Source organism: Marmota monax, unplaced genomic scaffold (assembly GCF_021218885.2).
Source record: "Marmota monax isolate L192 unplaced genomic scaffold, Marmota_monax_Labrador192_F-V1.1 WCK01_AAM20220418_F8-fsc00457, whole genome shotgun sequence".
Classification (NCBI taxonomy): domain Eukaryota; kingdom Metazoa; phylum Chordata; class Mammalia; order Rodentia; family Sciuridae; genus Marmota; species Marmota monax.
Genome location: NW_026692941.1, coordinates 61052 through 81717, shown reverse-complemented (window position 1 = coordinate 81717; position 20666 = coordinate 61052).

Here is a 20666-nt window from a genome sequence, read left to right as displayed (position 1 = left end):
AAAATTTCTCAGTACATATGTGCATAAAATCCCCTTGAGATTGACCTAGCAATGGAGAATAGTTTCAGGGATAAAAACAGAAAAGTGTTTATGATACTCATTCCCTACTGAGAATATAAATGAGTAAAGACATTATTATTAAACCCATTTGAATTGGATTTTTTTCTCCAACAACTTATATTTATTGCTTTTGGTTTCATTTTAAAGTCAACGTGAATTCAGATGTGAGGAAGGAAATGCTTTATTCATATGAAATTTCTGCAGTGATTTATACACGAATGCTTCAGGCAAAAAGTAAGATGAAAGCACTTTATTCTCCATTTAAAATTCTTTTCCACAGTTCATAACTAAAATTCTTTCTCACTGGTTATTGAGTTTAAACTCACTTAAAGCCCTGAAAAAGGCATGGGAGACGTGCTCTCTAGGTGGACTCAGTCCCCTCCTAATACAGAAGTTGCTGGAGCAGAAGAGGAGGAAAGGACATGATGACTAGAAGAAAATCTACCTTGTACAGCTTGACTTGATTTCTGTGGTGGGGTTGGGAGCTAAAAAGTTCAAAAGGTAGTGGAAGCAACTGGACAGGGATGGGAGCTTGGAGGGCCTAGGAAACTAAACCTAATACTAAACACTTTTTACTTACAACAGTAAATCATTCTAGGCTCTTGAGAAATAGAACAATCCAATACATAGACTATTTCAGGAGAACTAATCTTATAGCCACGTACCATATCAGTTGAACTGAATCCAGAGAGGTCAAACTTTGGGGCAACTGCAGTAATAAGAACCCATAAATGAGAGAGGGGTGGACCAACCAATAAGCTTGTATGATAATTTCAAATAGAAGATGTTGGTGGAAGGATGGACACAGAAGCAGGAATTGGAAGAGTAAAACATAATTGCAAATCTTCTAGCCTTCAAGATTGAGGAGATGGAGGCCAGAACAGGACCACTGGGAATATGTTTGTGATTACATACAGATTTCAGTGAGGAAGATCAGCTTGATTTAGCATATTGAGTTTGTGAATGTGCACAGTAGGTAGTGTGATTGTGTTGGTAGCCACTAGTGGCTAATTCTCTCCAACAGAATTAGAATGAAAAATAGGAGCAGAGAGAATGGGAAAGATATTTAGTGTGCCATGAAAGCAGAGTGAAGGAGCAGGAAGAGAAGCAATGGGATGCAATGCTATAGAAATGGACAGAAGAGCTCTGAGAAGCAGACAGGGACAGGGGTCAAGATTTTACTGACATCAAGGATGTGGAATTTGAGAATGAGCTCCGCAGGATGAAGTAGCTGAATTTAATGGGGTAGCCATGGTTCAAGTCAGAACACAGCAGTTAATTTAGAAGGTAGTGAAGGCAGATGGCTAAACAAAGTTGCTGAATATTGATCACAGGAAGAAACGAGCAAGGGTAAGAACAAACTAGAAAGTGTGATGCAGAATAGCACTTACAGAGACATCGGCATCAACTACAAGGTTTATTATTTTGGGTAGGGTAGTTGTTGTTTGCTTTTTTGTTTGTTTTAATTTCTGTTGGATTTGGTTTTGGAAACTGAGATTCTTAGGAAATGGGAATCAAGAGGCCACCTGTTTCCAAATATAGTACTGCCATGGATATAAACTGCCATGATTCATCTGAAAACAGGTTCAATGCCATAGCTGTTTTTTAATTTTATTTTTGTGGCTTGAAATGAAGAGTTACAAAGATCAGCTCACATGAATAAAAAGGAAAAATTTTAAAAAAATGTTAAAATACTTTTTGTATCCGATTTCATTGCAAAGGACAGCTTCATAGCCCCCTTCATACTGGTAAGAAAACAGCATCTTGAGACTACTTTCTGCCCGCTCAAACTGTGAGCATAGACTAGAACCAGATGTGTTCTGACCTTCTCCAAACCTACACACAGGCAGGAGGCCATCACATACTGTTTAAATACAGCCCACATGTCACAAAGGCAGGCTCGGGTTTTCCATGATGCACCTACAAGGCTGAGGCCCAGCCAGCTGGCAACGAAGGCCCTAGGCTACAATTCTACAAAGAACATGTTCCCCAGAGAGGAAAGCCTGTGCTGTGGACAGAGAAGTCACCAAGTGGTCACTCTTCTACCAAAGATGGATCATCATTGGCCTAAGCTGCTTTAGCAGAAATTTGATACATACTTTTGAACTTTTTCCATTTCCTCATAATGAAAAAAAGACATGGAGATGTTTGTTAACCTGAAAGGTTAACTTTTAGAAACTGGAAAATCCAAAAAAGAGAAGAGTGCTTTAGGTTATTTGTTGTTGTTTTGTTTTGTCAACATGACTCAAGCAACAGACTCTTGCCACTTCCCGTGTGGTCAACTGCCACTATCCAGTGTATCTCTCACTGGGAATTTTAGTTTTTAAATTCAGCTTTGACATTTTTCTTAATTTCTTTCCATTGCTCTTTTTAGACCACCCTGAAAATATTTTCCAAAAAAAATTTTAAACTTGTCTGTTTCTCTTACATGCGCACACACACACACACACACACACACACACACACACACCAATATCTCTCTCTCTGTCTCATTCCTGATCTTAAAGAATGAAAATAATACATTTTAACTATCAAGTTTAAGTTCAACAAATGTATTCTGAATACCAAGTGACAGTAAGCACTTTGTTTTTGTTTGAAAATAGCTATATTACTTTTGGGAAAATTATATTTTCTTCAATTTTTCTTCTTCCTATTGAAAAACATACCCACATATAATCAATATTGACTATTGGTTAATTCTCCATTGTCCTTTCATGCATGTTTATAAATACATATATAAGCACACATATATACACATACATATGTGTTTGCACACTTATAATCTTTAAATAACATATATATATATATATATATATATATACACAAATATATATATATATAATCAGCTTCTTTCACTCAATATGCCATGATTATCATCCCTAGTTCAAAAATGTATAACTACATTCTTATTTTAATAGTTGTATCATATGATAGGATGCACACACACTATAATTTTTTAAACTAAGCTCCCAGTGATAGACTTCTAAGTTATTATGATTTTGTATGATTAAATTTCAAGAAGTAAACTTATGCATGTAGTTTTTAATTCTCTTCCAAAATCTTATTGTTTGTCAGTAGGTCAGCAACTCTTCCCCTCTCCATGTTTCCTAACCTTACTTCAGATTGGCTTAAGAGGGCTTGAGCATAATTTTTGCTTGCATGAAGAGCTTTCAAGGGAACCACACTGTATGCACTGCTCCTAGTAGAACAGATGGGATCCAATGGTGGGAGTTGCCTAGAGGTAGAGTTTGGTTCAAACAAAGAAACAAACAAACAAACAAAAAGAAAGCTTTAATAGAGCTACATTAAATACATAATACAGATGAAAAGGTATGCGGAAAGTGGCATAGCACCATAATGGTTAAAACAAATACCACTGTAATGGCGTAATTATGGAAGGAATTGCCTTACTCAGGGGTGAAATCCTAGCTATTGTCTAGTTTTGTACTAAAGCAGGATGAATAATTTTTAGCAATTACAAGGCATTTGGGTCCTAGGTGAAAGACTGAACAGGATGACCCTTTCTATTTCATTCTCCTATAAGTTTCTAAGATTCTCAGGTAGAGCTAATGTTGACCTGGCCTTGAGTCTCACACCCTCACAGCCACTTCCCGAAGTCCTTCCCCAGAAAATGTATGTATATTGTAGTAAGGGACTTTTGATGACCTTATTTTTGACAGATTCTTGACAGGGAAGTAGAAGGAGATATTTGGTATCGGGAAGCCTTTCACAGCTCCCACTTGAATCAGTACTTTTCTAATATCTATTTATAAGTTTCAAACTCAAACATCATGGGTCTCAAATAGGACTAATTTCTGTTATTCCCTTTCCTAGAAGATATCCAGAATTTCAGTCCATAATATTTTGCTGGATTTTGAGTCCCTGGGTTGACAAAGAAGAATAGCAATAGGAAGAAATATGTACATTCCAGCATGCCATTATACCCCAATTATAAATAAATATTGTCAATCAGAAGTACAGGGGATCAGGACAATGTAGACACTCTGTTTCAATGGACAATTTCTCACAAGAGCCTCAAGAATAGATATACTTCAGAGGAAGCATCTCTGCCAGTTCCTAGGAACCAGGATCAGCCAACTCACCTTCACAGAGACTCTACTGCAATGTTCTAGCCGTGCTCAGACACATTCATTAATGGAATGTAGCATTGCTCCACCGCTCAAGAAAGGCCCATCACTGTGGAGTGAAGACCCGTACCTGAAAATGTACTATTTCACAAGATACAAACTTTTCCAAACTTTTGACATTTTAATAAAGAAAGCGTGGTCTCTGACATGCATGCATTTTTCTGGTAATCAATTCCTTGGGGGTCCTCTATTGGCCTCTGAAGATTATGTTGCATACTGGGAGAATATGCTGAAATAAAAATAATACAGTGCTTCTAAGAGGTAAAGATTGTCCATGTTTAGCAATGATAGTGATGGCATTTGCCTTTGCTGTCCTGTGTGGAGTCTGCAGGGTGGAGGAGAGCTTAGGAAAGGATCCCTAAGAACAGAAAGAGTTTTTATTTGCCTATAGCTCTTGTTTCTTTTAAAGAATCTCATATCTTTAAATAGTGTGTGATTCTCTTGTCAAAATATTTACAAGGGCTTCCTATAGCCTGAGGCTGGTGTTTTTTAGTTGGAATAATATTAGCTCAAGTATTCTTTGATTATAAGTACAGGAGTATGTAAGACATCTTGCTGCAACTTAGACTTTCCAGAAGTTTTGATAAAGGAAAAAATAGTTATTATAGTACAATTAAAATAAATATGAATAAAATGTAACCTTCATATACATTATTTTATTTTTAAAGGAATCCACATAGGTGGTTAGAAAAGCTTCAAAACTTTTCCTTTTGCAGTTAAATGCGAACACAGGCATTCAGATATTTTCAACACCCTTGGGGATGCATCTGTGGAATTTTTTGAGAAGAATAAACCTAAAAGTGGAGCATTCACTCTTAGCCTGGTATTCAAAATCCTTCATGATGTGCTCTCAATACTTCTCTTTATTTTCCCCTATTGACTTTTAATCTGAAATCCAGATTTCAGCTATTTAGCCCTCACCACCCTTCAGGAGACATATGCTCTAGACTAGGCCTTGCTCATTCTCGTCTCTCAGCATCTTCTTCTACCTCTCCCTCACTTTGGGTTCTAAGTTCAGCTCAAGAAACTCTTCTCCAACCCCCAGTCGTTTAGGAATCAGTCTTTTCTCTTTACCACATTTATAGTTTCTTTCATGTTATTTGTTATTAGTTGCAAAATACCTTGATTGCTTGGTTTAAAAGATTTTTATTTTAAATGGGTTTTTCTTTTCCACATAGAGCAAGTATTCCCAGTTAGGAGTTTACTAATCTCCATAACTCTTAGCACAGTGACAAGCATAGAATAACATAGTGCCATGGTTTGAATCTTGAGTGTTCCCAAATGTCCATGTGTTAGAGACTTGGTCCCCAGTTTGACACTATTGGGAGGTGGTGGAACCTTTAAGAGGTGCTGCCTAGTGGGAGAATTTTCAGTTATTGGAGGTGTACTCTTAAAGGGGATGGTGGGCCCCTACTCCCTTCTTCTTTTTCTTTTTTACTTCCTGGATGTTTGCTTCACCATATATTACCCACCGTGATGTGTTACCTCACCACAGTCCCTAAAGAAATGGGGCAAACTGACCATGGACTTAACATTTCAAAACAAGAGCTAAAATAAATCTTCTCTTTATAAGTTGATTGTGACAGAAGGCTCACTAAGACACATAGATTACAATATGTCATGAGCATTTTAGAGGTCATTGGATCTGAATTCCTCATTTTAGACATATGGAAACTGACCACTAGATGAATAAATAGGTGGGAGGAAGAGAAAAGAATGAGAAGATTACACAAGAGTGATTTTTACTGGATCATTCTTTTTAGTTTACATAAAGAATATTTTTACATAAATTCCTTGGAAAATTTAGGAAAGAGGAAGAGAGGGACATAGTGCATATTAACTGACTTCCCTGTAGCCTGTGGTAAGTAGATTAAGTCAGAAATATGCAATTTTGTCTGATGGAAAGATCATTTCATTCTGGTCTCTGGGGATCTTTCATGTTGATCTGAAAGAGGTCTGGTATTTCCTGAATCAGGAGAAACATACTTTGTATGATCACCCTGTCTACACCAAGCAGGAGTTTGGCCTTTGTTTTTTGCCAGAGTTTATTTTTGGAGTTCTATTGGTTCATACATAGAACCATAAAACCCACACTGTTCCGCTGATCATGTCTGTATAATTTTCAGTATTTTCCATCATCACCAAATTTGTTTGTTCAGTTGTGCCCAGCCTCCTTTGCTCAGTATAAAGTCATTCCAGGGATTGGTGGTGGGTAAGAAGTAAAAGAATTGTGAATGATAGAAATGGGAAATAAGATTTGTGGCTATTAATACATAAACTGAGAGGGCAGCTAAAAAAGAGAGAGAACTCCTTTATTTATTCCCCATTCTCTTTAGAAGAATAGTTATATACATTCATTTTACTATTATAAGTATTGGCATAGGCACCTTGTATTTATTAACTCGTTTAATCCTCATAGCAGCCCTAGATGAGAGGTGCTGTATTAGGGTTCTCTAGAGGAACAGAACCAACAGGAAGTACGATTATAAAAATGGAATTTATTGGGCTGGGGATATAGCTTAGTTGGTAGAGTGTTTGACTCGCATGCATAAGACCCTGGGTTCAATCTCTAGCACCTAAAAAAAATGGGGGTGGGATTTATTAGATTGGCTTACACAACTAGAAGCTGGATAGTTCATAATGGCCATCTGCAGGCTGGAGAGCTGGAGGAAGCAGTACTTGCACAGTCCAAGATACTGATGCCTCAGAATAAGAAGGATCAACAATGCTACCCCAGTTTGAGACAGAAGGCTTCTGGAAACTCCCTGAAGAATCACTGGCAGAGTCTGCTTTGGAAGAGTGGAGGAATAAGAATCTGATATCCTCAGGCCATCTCAGTGGCAATCAAGAATGTGTTCAATGCCAGGCAGTGGCACATGCCTTTAATCCCAGCAGTTGGGAGGCTGAGGCAGGAGGATCCTGAGTTCAAAGCCAGCCTCAGCAAAAATGAGGTGCTAAGCAACTCAGTGAGACCCTGTTGCTGGGAGCCATTAGCCAAGTAGGTATGACAATTTCCTTGCCAGCGTACCCCATGTTGCTGACATGTTGCAGTGACATTGAATGTAAGTAACCTTGCTCAAGGACCAAGGCAGATTAGGGTGTTCCCGGTTTTAAGATAATCGTGTTTAGGGCGTTCCCAGTTTAGGTTCCAGGTTTAAGGTTTAAGATTATTCCTGCTGGGAATAGGGCGTATCCTGCTGCCTGAGTTCCCCTTGAGTTCTCATGGGATTCAGACAATATATTTTGGAGATAGAAGCCCAGTGGAGGTGGATTTGGAAGAGAACGTGGATTTCCCCAGAACGTGATTGTAGACGGCTGGTGTGAGTTCGGGAATAAAGAGTTGCTGTTTGAATCTACAAGCTGTGTGGTGGCTCGTGATTGTGTGCCCAGCCAGACTGCAGCATTTGTGCCCAGCCAGACTGTGGCATTTGGTGGCCCGTACGGGGAACTTCTGAAGCTTGGAGGTAAGTGAAATTGCTCGCCCCTGAGGAAGAGCGAAAGAATGGGTGACCAACTCAAAAAACAATGTGTTATTGTTTTGATTTATCTTGTTTTTGTTTCAAGCTGCCTATCCCTAGAAATTTCTCAGGCAAACTGGAAAAAATGGTTGACTAAAGGTTTGAAGTTTGTCGGCCCTGAGGAAGAGAAAATTGATACAACGATTTTTTATTCCGTTTTTGTTTCATTCAGTTTCGGCTTTGTTTTGTGCTATCTTATTGGGTTGCGTTATCTTTATAGTAGATTAGAAATTAGTAAAAAACAAACCGAAAAGATGTTAAGTAAATTGTTAGAGGTTCAGACCATGGAGAAAGACATTTTAGATCAAGCAAAAGAGAAGGTCTCTCGAGCTAGTCAGACAGAGGAAGAAAATTTAAAGGAAAAGGGGTTGTTAGGAAAAAGGCCACAACAGGAGGCTTTTAGTAACTCCGTTTTATCACAAGAGGGCGTAATTCAACCAACAGCCCCACCGATGGAGACAGCTGAGTGGCCCTCAAACCCCGTAGTTGATAAATGGGATCCTGAGACAGGACCTCAAAGATTAGCATGCCCTGTACTTGAACAGGCAGGAGGGCAGCGAATTCACCGTGCTTTAGATTTTAAAACAGTGAAGCAGTTAAAGGAGGCTGTAACAACCTATGGCCCCCAAGCTCCCTTCACGGTAAGCATGGTCGAGTCCATTACTAACTTGGACATGACGCCAGCAGATTGGGCTAGCATGTGTAAATCTGTACTAAATGGAGGACAATATTTGTTATGGAAGGTTGCCAATGAGGAATTTTGCATGGAGACAGCTAGGCGAAATGCAGCAGCCGGTTACCCTCAAAGAAATCTAGATATGTTGTTAGGAAAAGGACCTCATGAGGGTCAACGGCAACAAATTGAATATGATCCTGCTATATATGCACAAATTGCTGCAGACGCAGTTAGGGCATGGAAGACTTTACAAGGACATGGAGATTTATAAGGTCAGTTATCTAAGGTAATACAGAGAGCTAATGAACCTTACGCTGACTTTGTAGATAGGCTAATTCAAACGGCTGCCAAAATTTTGGGGGATACAGAACAAGCAATGCCATTAATAAAACAACTGGCTTATGACCAAGCAAATCGTTGCTGCAGAGAGGTTATTAGACCATGGAGACATGAAGATTTAAACACATATATTAAATTATGTAGAGATATTAATGAACAAGGGCAAGTCTTGGCAGCTGCAGTACAACAGGCTTTAGATGCCAGGCCAAAAACATGCTATGATTGTGAACAAACAGGACATTTTAAAAGGAATTGCCCCATTGGAGGAGGGTTTAACAAAAGTAGGTATCAAAGGAATAGAATACCGGGTATTTGCCCACGATGCCGTAGAGGGAGACATTGGGCTAATGAATGCCGTTCTCAAACCACCATTGAGGGTACTCCTTTATCAAAAAACGGACAAAGACCAGGTATTTATCCACGATATCGTGGAGAAAGGCATCAGGCTCCATTGCCAAAAAACGGACAGGGGGGCCCAATGCTCCGGGGCCCACAACCACAAATATACGGGGCAGTGGAGGATCCCAGCAACACCATCAGGGTAGTGCCCAGGACACATTGTCCATTAAATCCCTCATCAGACAAACCCGAGGGAGCGCAGGGTTGGACATCTGTGCCTCTGCCAGAGCAGTATTAACTCCAGAGATGGGAGTTCAAATCATTCCCACAGGAGTAAAAGGACCTCTTCCCCAAGGAACAGTAGGCTTATTACTGGGACATAGTTCATCTACATTAAAAGGACTTATGATAAGTCCTGGGGTAATTGATCCCAATTATGTAGGTGAAATAAAAATTATAGCTAGTTCTCCAAGAGGTATATCAGTAATTTCACCTGGAGATAGAATAGCACAGTTGTTAATAATACCCAGCCTACATAATAAATTTCCTAGTCATAGTGTAGAAAGAGGTTCCAGGGGATTAGGCTCCACAGGTGTAGATTGGGCTATGTTGTCTTTAAATTTAGATTCTCGCCCAATGCTAAAACTAAATATTCAAGGTCATGAGTTTAATGGGCTACTGGACACAGGAGCTGACCTTAGCATCATATCTCGTCAAGAATGGCCAAAACATTGGCCATTACAACAAGCCACTCAAACGCTTCGAGGCCTAGGAGTGGCGACTAATCCCCATAGAAGTTCTATGATATTAGATTGGAAGGATCCTGAAGGATGTGAAGGAACTATACAGCCATATGTATTGGATCATCTTCCTATAAATTTATGGGGACGAGATGTCCTAGATCAATTAGGTTTGACGTTAACAAATAACATCAATCCTAATGCGCCCACTACTAGGGCTAGACAAGGCTTTAGGAAAGAAAAAAGATTAGGAAAACAAGGGCAAGGTATAGCAGCACCAGTACAAATAGATCAAGGAACAGACAGACATGGGTTGGATTTTCAGAAAGGGCCACTGAGACGATCAAAATTACTTGGAAATCAGAAAGACCAGTGTGGGTTCCTCAGTGGCCCCTGACTAAAGAAAAGATACAAGTAGCCCATGATCTGGTCAAACAACAATTAACGGAAGGACATATACAACCTTCCATATCTCCCCATAATACTCCCATTTTTGTCATCAAAAAGAAATCTGGTAAATGGAGATTATTGCAAGATTTAAGAGCCATTAATAATGAGATGGTTGTTATGGGACCTGCTCAATCAGGGATTCCTCAATTGTCTGCTTTGCCAAAAACCTGGCATGTTTTAGCTATAGATATTAAAGATTGTTTTTTTTTCAATTCCAATTCATCCCAAGGATAGTCCAAGTTTTGCATTTACTATCCCTGCATTAAATCATGAAGGTCCTGATCAGAGATATGAATGGAAAGTACTCCCTCAAGGGATGGCTAACAGTCCAACTATGTGTCAAATATATGTTAACAAAGCAATCCAGCCACTTAGAAATCAAAATCCTGAACTACAAATATTTCACTATATGGATGATGTATTATTGGCACATAAAGATAAAAACATATTGCTGGAATGTTATGCCACACTTACAAACTTATTAAAAAATTATAATCTAGAGATAGCAATAGATAAAGTACAATTAAATTTTCCAATTAATTATTTAGGAGTTCTATTATCCTCAACCATGGTCCGTCCACCAAAAATTCAAATACGAGTAGATCAACTCAAATCACTTAATGACTTTCAAAAGTTATTAGGAGACATAAATTGGATAAGGCCTTATCTAGGTATACCAACAGGAGAATTGGGACCTTTATTTGATATTCTAAAAGGTCCATCAGATCCAAATTCACCCCGCATGTTAACTCCTAAAGCAAGAAAGGCATTAAAAATTATTGAAACATATATGGAAAACATACATTTGGATAGAATTGATATAAGTTTGCCTTTATTATTTATTGTACTACCAACAAAAAATATTCCTACAGGAGTATTTTGGCAAGAAGGTCCATTATTGTGGATACATTTATCTTATTCTCCTAACACGATTCTTACTAGGTATCCTGAGGCTGTAGGACAATTAATACTCAAAGGAATAAAAGCAGCGAACGGAGTGTTTGGAATTTCTCCCAATAAAATTATTACTCCGTATACTATGGATCAAATTGATGAGTTAGCTAATGAGTTAAATACTTGGGCAATAATCATGTGTAAATCTAATGTTTCATTTGATAATCATTTACCATCTAATCCTTTGTTGTCTTTTTGGTCTAAGCATCCTGTAGTTTTTCCTAAAATGACAAGAAAAACACCTATCATGAATGCTCCAAATATATTCACTGATGGGTCAAATAATGGTACAGCAGCAGTAGTTACCCCTGATCAAACTTTTACATTTTTAGTACCCAAACAATCAGCTCAAAAGGTAGAGCTTAATGCAGTTTTACAAGCTTTTTTGATGTTTAAATATTCTGTATTTAATTTATTTTTTGATAGTCAGTATGTAGTTAATGCTATAGTTTCTCTTGAAGATGCTGGTAGGATTTCCCCTTCTTCTACTGTTTTCTCTTTGTTTTCCACTATACAAAGTCTAATCTGGGACAGAAAAGATCCATTCTTTATAGGACATATTAGGGCACATACAGGATTGCCTGGAGCCCTTAGTTTAGGCAATGATTTAGCAGATAAAACTACACATGACATACATATTTTCTCTACATTTGAAGAAGCTACAAATTTTCATAAAAGGTTTCATGTTAATGCTAATACTTTACAAAAGCGTTTTAAAATAACTAAGGAACAAGCCAGACATATAATAAAACAATGTCAAAATTGTGTGACGTTTTTACCACAAGTTAATCTTGGAGTCAATCCTAGAGGACTGATACCTAACCATATTTGGCAGATGGACGTCACACACTTGCCAGAATTTGGAAAATTAAAATATTTACACGTTACAGTCGATACTTCTTCTGGATTTTTGATGGGCTCCCTTCATGCTGGAGAAAAAACTAAAGATGTTATAGCTCATTGCTTACAAAATTTTGCCACTGTGGGTGTTCCTAAACAGTTAAAAACCGATAATGGTCCTGGCTATACCTCTACCTCTTTTAAACAATTTTGCTCATCATTTGGTATTACTCATATAACAGGAATCCCATACAATCCACAGGGACAAGGCATAGTTGAAAGAGCTCATCAAACTATTAAAACATACTTATTAAAGCAAAAAGAGGGAATTGGAAGGGGGTATATATCCCCCAAAGATAAACTTAAAATAACGCTTTTTACTCTAAACTTTTTAAATTTGGATTCATCAGGACTTAGTGCTGCGGAAAGGCATATGTATCCAAAAAATGTACATAAGCCTAAAGTACTTTGGAAAGATATTCTAACAGGACAATGGAAAGGTCCTGACCCAGTGATTGTCTGGAGTCGGGGGTCTGTTTGTGTTTTTCCACAGGGAGAACAGCAGCCCATTTGGATTCCAGAGAGATTAACTAAAACAGTTTCTACAGATCGAAAAGAAGATGATTTGACTCAAATCCATAACAGCTGATATCCAGAGCTCCAGCTTGGCCATTCTTACATCTGCGACAGTGATTAACCAGGATGCTTTTTTCAATAGCTATTTTATTATTGCATTTTTCCACATCATAAGGTTCTATTTTTATTTTTTGAGCTCATACAAACCTAGGTTAATGTTTTTCTGATCAGTTTTATTTTTTAACTGTGGAGTTTTTAAACATTGCAATGGAGATTTCACCTAGGTAAAGCTACAAGGCCTTTACTATTTTCTTATGTGTTGTACGTTTGTGTACACTCTTGTGTTTTGTGTTGTATGTCTGTATGTGCGTATGTCCATATTTCTTATATGAGGAGCGCTCATGAAAAAATGGATCCGAATTATTACTATTTTTTTTTATTCACGTGATTTAAATGGTTTAATTTAAATTATGTAAACAGCTGTTAAGGATTGTTTTTAAAGGTGGTTAACAGATCTGTTTGTTTACTAATTTAAATTAGGTAAAAAGCTGTTAAGGATTGTTTTTAAAGTAGGTTAACAGATCTGTTTGTTTACTTTCACCTTTCCTTTTCATTATATTTAATAATTCTTTTCAGGATAATGTCTCTTTAGCATCATTGCCAGAATTCCTATCTCCATCCCAGTGCTGGTGAAGAACTCAACAAGTAATGCTCAAAGAGTCAACTTACTTTGGGAGGAAACGGATTTTGGGAGTAAATGGACATATTGATAGATTCCTCTGCTTTGAACTGCTTGCAGAACTTGCCTGGACTATGTAACTATCGTTTGATGGTGTCACTAGTGATGCAATTTTTATTTCCTTGCCAGCACACCCCATGTTAATTGTGGTAGTGCTGACATATCTTTGCTGATGGTGTCACCAGTGATGCAATTTTTCCCAAGGAGCCGTCAATTGGCTTGGTGTTGTGGCATTTCTGTATCCTCCTCCCTTCTGCTAGTGATGGTCTAAAATTTGGGGGCCAATGGCTTATGCTGGACCGGTAGTCAGTGACGGGTATGATCCAATTGCAGTGGTATCAACCTAAGACAGGAGGCTGACGCCTAAAGGTCAGTTTTCCGATGACGGGTAAGAACCATATGTTGAATTGGACAACCTACCAGGCACGGTCCTTAAGCCACATTGCTTGTTGTTTAATTAATCAGAAGGGGGGAGATGCTGGGAGCCATTAGCCAAGTAGGTATGACAATTTCCTTGCCAGCGTACCCCATGTTGCTGACATGTTGCAGTGACATTGAATGTAAGTAACCTTGCTCAAGGACCAAGGCAGATTAGGGTGTTCCCGGTTTTAAGATAATCGTGTTTAGGGCGTTCCCAGTTTAGGTTCCAGGTTTAAGGTTTAAGATTATTCCTGCTGGGAATAGGGCGTATCCTGCTGCCTGAGTTCCCCTTGAGTTCTCATGGGATTCAGACAATATATTTTGGAGATAGAAGCCCAGTGGAGGTGGATTTGGAAGAGAACGTGGATTTCCCCAGAACGTGATTGTAGACGGCTGGTGTGAGTTCGGGAATAAAGAGTTGCTGTTTGAATCTACAAGCTGTGTGGTGGCTCGTGATTGTGTGCCCAGCCAGACTGCGGCATTTGTGCCCAGCCAGACTGTGGCACCCTGTCTCTAAATAAAATACAAAATAGGGTGGGGATGTGGCTCAGTTGAGTACAGCTGAGACAATCCCCTAGTTTGAACCAAAATAAATAATTAAAACTCATTCGAGGGCTGGGGCTGTAACTCAGTGACAGAGCACTTGCCTAGCATGGGTGAGGCACTGTGTTTGATCCTCAGCACCACATATAAATAAATAAATAAATAAATAAGATAAAGTTATAAGAATTGTTTTTTTAAGAAAAAACTACCCATTAAAGAAGAATCTAGCTTGCATATGCTACAACTTTCTTGTTCTTCTGACTTTTATTCCATTCAAATATCCAATTCTAAGAAGGCAGATTTTGTACAATGACATAATATTAATCAATGAAGGAGACCTTCAGGTGTTCATTTACAGGTGAAGTCCCACCCACCAATATTGAAACAACAAATACAAAATTCACTTCTAAACGACTCAGACACCTGTCATTTTGGATTGAGGCCCACTCTTGTGACCTAATTTTATTTAAATGGCCACTTTTAGGGCCCTATATTCAAATATGGTCATATTCTGAGATACTGAGGGTTGAAATGGCAAAATTTGAATTTTGAGGTGGTACCATTTAACCCATAACAGATGATTATTTGAATGCATACCCTGTATGCATTGTAAATGTAAGATTATAGTATGGGGGAGAAATCAAGTAAGCTGAAGAGAGCTATTTGAAGATTTCATAGTGAATGATGAAGCCATGAGACATATAGTGTTTTGCATAGCAACTTGCTCTGAAGAGGAAAAAATATGAGCAAACATGGGTGTCTATCAGATAAGATTTTCAGTGACTGAATCTAGGCAGATGCAGGAAGTGACAGAGAGAACAAAGCACAGTCATTACTCAAGTCACAAACAGTGCATATCTCAGGGACTCCCAACCTCTGCCCCCACTGAGGGGGTTTTAGGATAATGACTCAATAGGGCTGCACTATTCTGAATCAAAGGTAACAATTCACATGGCAAACTGATTTAATGAGTGCCCTGCCTGACAGATTAGATTGTAGGTTTGAAGTTGTCATCCTAAGTCTTATTGGGACAAGTTTGATACTACTTTCTCCAAAGAGAAATGCATTGCTTACTGCTGGATTTACACTATTTAAAAAACAAAGGAAATTCCCTGTTTTCAATTGTCACACAGTGAGCTTTTCCCTAACTTTTTTTTCCTTTATTTATTTTCCAGTGCTCCAATACTTCATCGGTAATGGTTGGATCTACACTGTAGAATTACATTAGTAGTGTTTTCAGAGCAATTAACTCTACGATGGTGCCAAATCATGGTTATTAGGTGATGTTAGAAAGGAAAATCCAATGAGTGCTAAATTGGCTTTGACAAGAAGAGAAAAAAATACCATTCATAGCTGCGCTTTTTTCTCAGTAAAAGCTATAAGGATCTTCCTTTGAATGCAGTGCTTGCTGTCTGCTGGTAATGAATGACCTAAGGAGGGAAGGTCAGAAACACAGTACAGGGATTGCCCATAATATTAATGCCTTGTACAGACTTCTCTGTACTTTAACACAAAGACCCTCAAACAGCTTAACAGACTTGGCATTATCAGCCCATCCCACCTCATTGCTATGTGCATTCCCAAGCTCTTAGCTCAAAGCTGAAGCCATATGCTTGAAGCTTACCCCAGGTGGATACTCTTGAGTGTATCCCTTTACTGTCATTCACTGTTGTATCCCCCTCTGATATTTTTCCTTCACAACACTTAGTAAATGTGGATACGTGGTTAATATTTAGCCATTTCAAAATACTGGAAACTCTATAAAGGGGAGATATCATATATGCTTTCCACTCTACATTTAGTGTCTAGATTATGTGCAATCAAAGCAGTCATGGAATCAACATTTAGTTGATAAGTACCTATGTTTCTACATAGATATTTGTCCTAACTTTTCAGAACCTGAAGTTTGTGCATACTTCTGTTTGTTTTAATAGCAGATAGTGTGGTATGGTGGAAAGATCACAGATTGTGAAATTTGAGCCACCTGAGTTTAAATTGAGCTGTCACCTTTTATTTGTCTAGAGTCCGATCAAAGACTTACCAGTTACTAATATTCAGTTCTTATCTTCTTTAATCTTTCACTTGAACATTTACTTTTATAGAAAGTGTTCCTTTCACTTCGTGTTGCCACTTTCTTATGATTCTCCTCCAGAATTTCTGGTTGCTCCTCAGTTTTCTTTCTGTTTTCCTCAGAGTACACTTCTGTGGGAGACCAACCTAGCACATAACTGAGTTAACTCCCCTGCTGGGCGATGTGGTGTCAGGCACCCACGCTGCTAGACTGCCCCGCTCTTCTAGGGTTCCAGTGACTGTGTCTTGCTACAGCCCCATGGGTGAAGCTATGCTCACCTGTTCCTATGTAATATTATCCCTTGCCCTGTTTAGGATAGAATGTTCCATGGAAGTGCCTTTGTGGGTCCCCTTCTCTTACTGTGCCCTTGGTTGTGGCCTACCCAGATGTCAGTCAACCTGCTGACAGTGGACATCATGAAGATAGACTCAGCCCCCTGAAACCTGACCCCTTGCCTCATTTGAATAGCTTCTCCTCAATAAAAGGTGTCAGAGCATGCTCTCTCTCTTCCTGAGTACCCTTAAGGTCAGAGGAGCCGTCACAGCGACCCCAAAGAAAAAGGTATTTGTGTCTCTTGTGTGGTTATTTTGAGCAGCCCAGTTAGCCCAGGTTACCTGGAGTGACCCCTGAGCCTTTTAGTCGCAAACAGAAACCCGACACACTTCTACAACCATTTCTTATACCCTATTTATAGGACTCCCATTGTCTCTCTTGGTTTCAACATCTCAAATCTGAATTTTCAGCTGCCTTATTAATATCTCCACAAGAGCACAGTGAAAAGGTATGATCCATACTCAGCTCCAGGACAGTGCTTTAGTAGTGCTTGTTCATTACTTGTAATTCCTGTATATTTTGATGCTTAAGGTAATAGTTCAATGAATTCCCTATAGTTTGTTCCTACTTGCCATGGGAATGTGTTTATCAAAGTACCAGTTAAGGTAGACTTGTTTTCTAATAAGAACATTTTCTGCAAACATGCAATCTGTTTGTACAACTACATTCGTATCATCAATTGTAGGAACATCTTATGCTTCACTGAGTGATCGTAAAGCTCAGCGACCAGGTCTACTCTATCCTAAGGAGTTTGGGCATTTAAATACAATATTCTGCAATTAGGTATTTAGACAACTTCGTAAGACAATGAAAAGGAACTCCAAAAGAAGTTTCAGATACTGGGTCAAGAAACATATTATCCAAATTTCAGTGCTGGGAGAGATATCCATGAAGTTACTAAAGAATCTGAAATTATTTTTCCTAAGAGAGAGAATAAAGATTTGATGATAATAATTAAGCAAAAATCAAATCTGATAAAAAATCATTCCTCAGAGAGAAAGTTTTTTCTTTGTGCTTGAATAGCCCCAGCTAAATCAAACATTTTCTTTGCATTAACAACATTTGAGCTTTACATTACGAGCTTTTGCACACCCACATTATGGAGAAAAGGTATATAAGTTAATCTGCAGCCTAATAGATCAAGAAATAAAAAGTAAATCAGAGTTGCTCTCCAACATCCTTTTACCCAACAGCTTTCTTGTGTCTACTCTGCTTGGACAACCCTGGTTGTGTGTCTCTTCTTGACACTGACCACCTAAAGGTATAAAAGAAACCCATCTGTTTTCAAAGCAAAAGCCTTACTTTGTTTTTCCTAAATAGAAATAGAAAAAGAAATACTGAGAACATTTTCCACAATAATACAACTTTAAATCAGAAATTAGTTTTCTAGTGGGCTAAAATACTCCAAACTTAGAAGCAAAGCCTTTATGTAATTGCATGCAATGGCGACTGTATTAGGATGATTCATTTGACTTGCAAATGAACACTTAAGGAATTTATTCCAACATATTTAGTTATTTTATTTTATTTTTGTGCGTGGGATTGAATATAGAGGAGCTATATTATTGAAATATATCACCAGTTCTTTCGTTTATTATTTATGGTTTAAGCCAGGATCTTACTAAGTTGCTAAGGTGTCATTAAGTTGCAGAGGCTAGCCTTGAACTTGCGAAACTCCAGCATTGACCTCCCAAATGGCTAGGATTACTGACATGCACATGTTCTGCTATTTTATGTTATTTTAAATAAGTGTTCATATCTAATTACTAAGCTGAAAATACAGAAATACAAATATAGACATAGGGCAGGCCTGACTTTCAGCTATGACATGAAGAGTGTGAACCTATTTGTGAAAAGAAAAACAAACAAACAAACAAAAACAACTAAACAAATCAGTAATATCTCAAAGGAGATAGAATAGTTGATATTGGGGAAGTCAGGGAATCTTACACAACACATTAGATCCTTGTGATCACCAATGAGCCTTAGACATAAAATAATAATAATAATAAGTATGGAACCTTCTGTGATGGAGAGTCCACAATTTTATATTCATTTAAAGTGGATACTGTATAAATTTCAGTGCTTAAAGAAGTCCTAAGCTACTTATTAAATTTTACTTTGCTAGGTATTTACTTTTTTTCTCTCATCTCCAAGCTCACCATCTGTTATCTAGTATGAGAAGCTGGGCTGAAGGCTTCTTTTCCATCTTGCCTCTGGCTACCATCTGAAAACAGGAGGCTCTGGGAGGTGGTGGGAAGCAGAATGGCAGGAGCAGAAGGGTGTGCATTGTGATTTCCAGCGCTCTTCTAATTTCCTCAGATGAGCAGCAAGCCATAGATTACAGTCTTTGGATATACTCTGCACTCCAGAGACCTGCCTCTGCTAAGCCCTTTTATAATTCCTGATCCCCCAATTAAAATGCCTGTTTTGGGGGTTTTTGTTTTGTTTTGTTTTGTTTTGTTTTTTTGCAACACTAAGCTTTGGGACATCTTTCTATGTAGCAATGGTGATTAGAACCTTAGACTTTGATCTATCCTCATCAAAATAATAGGTGCTCAAATTTCATTGAATAAAAGAATAAATATCAGAAAACCAAGATGGGAGAGAGTGGTAGGAGGATGTTCTATTCACTCCCTAAGTTTGAATCAAGTTGGTTCTAGAAAGAAGAAACAATCTAGAAAATGTTCAGAAAATAAATTGTACTATACAAAGCAGTTTTGTTTTTGTCTTTCTTTAGAGAAAAGTGATTTTCCACTTTATAATTGAGAAAATCTGCTTGTTGGATATTGACATAAAAAAGTCATTTCTACGTTTACCATATTACCACCTAGAATTCTCTTTTATTTTTTGTCCACTGCCAGAGGCTAGGCTAGATTTTCCTCGTGCTATTTCAAGAATTCTAGAATTGATGTTAATAAAGTGCTCATATTGGGGCTGGGATTGTGGCTCAGCGGTAGAGCGCTTGCTTCGCACATGTGAGACACTGGGTTCAGTCCTTAGCACCACATGAAAAATACATAAATAAACAAAATAAGGGTATTGTGTCCATTTACAAAGTAAATAAATAAATAAATAAAGTATTTATACTGTCTGAAATCCTGTAATGGGCAGCTTTCTGGACAGTGTTTAATAACAAGTTTGCATTTTCTATTGGAAATTCATATTTTTAAATGTTTATATAAACACCATAGAAGTAACAAAGGGAGCATACCAAGTTTCAGTTTCTACTGTAATTTTCTCAGTAAGAGGAACCAGGGCCCTTTGGAGAAATGGCAGATTATTGGAATGAGGCAGAGAAATACACAAGATGAGACGGAATCATCTTGTACCATGGCATGATGTAAGGAAATTTTATACACACACACACACACATAAAGCCTATAATGAATTGATGGGGGGATGTCAAAGGAATATGAGAGCTGAACAAAACAGCTCTCAATGTTCAAAGCTAGAGCCATTTGAGCAATAAATTGATTAATTAAATAAATAATGGATTATAGTAAAAAATAGAATGTAAATATACATGAATCTACACATATGTAAATAAACACTTGAATGAATACATAAATGGGGAGACTAGAAAAAAATTTCCCATGTTGATTTCTGTTTTGGTCAGCTCTTCATTGCTGTGAATAAAGGACTCAGCCAGCACAACTGTAGAGAAGGAAAAGTTTGAGGGCTCACGGTTTCACTGGTCTTAGTCCATAGACTTAGTCCCCAGGGCCTGAGGTGAGACAGAACATCATGGGGGAAGAGTGTGATGAAGGGAAGCAGCTCACACCATGACCAGGAAGCAGAGAGAGACTCCACTCTCCAGATACAAAATATATACCCCATAGCCTCACCCCAATGAACTGCTTACTCCAGTCACAGCCCACCTGCCTCCAATCACCACTCAGTTAATCCACCAGGGATTA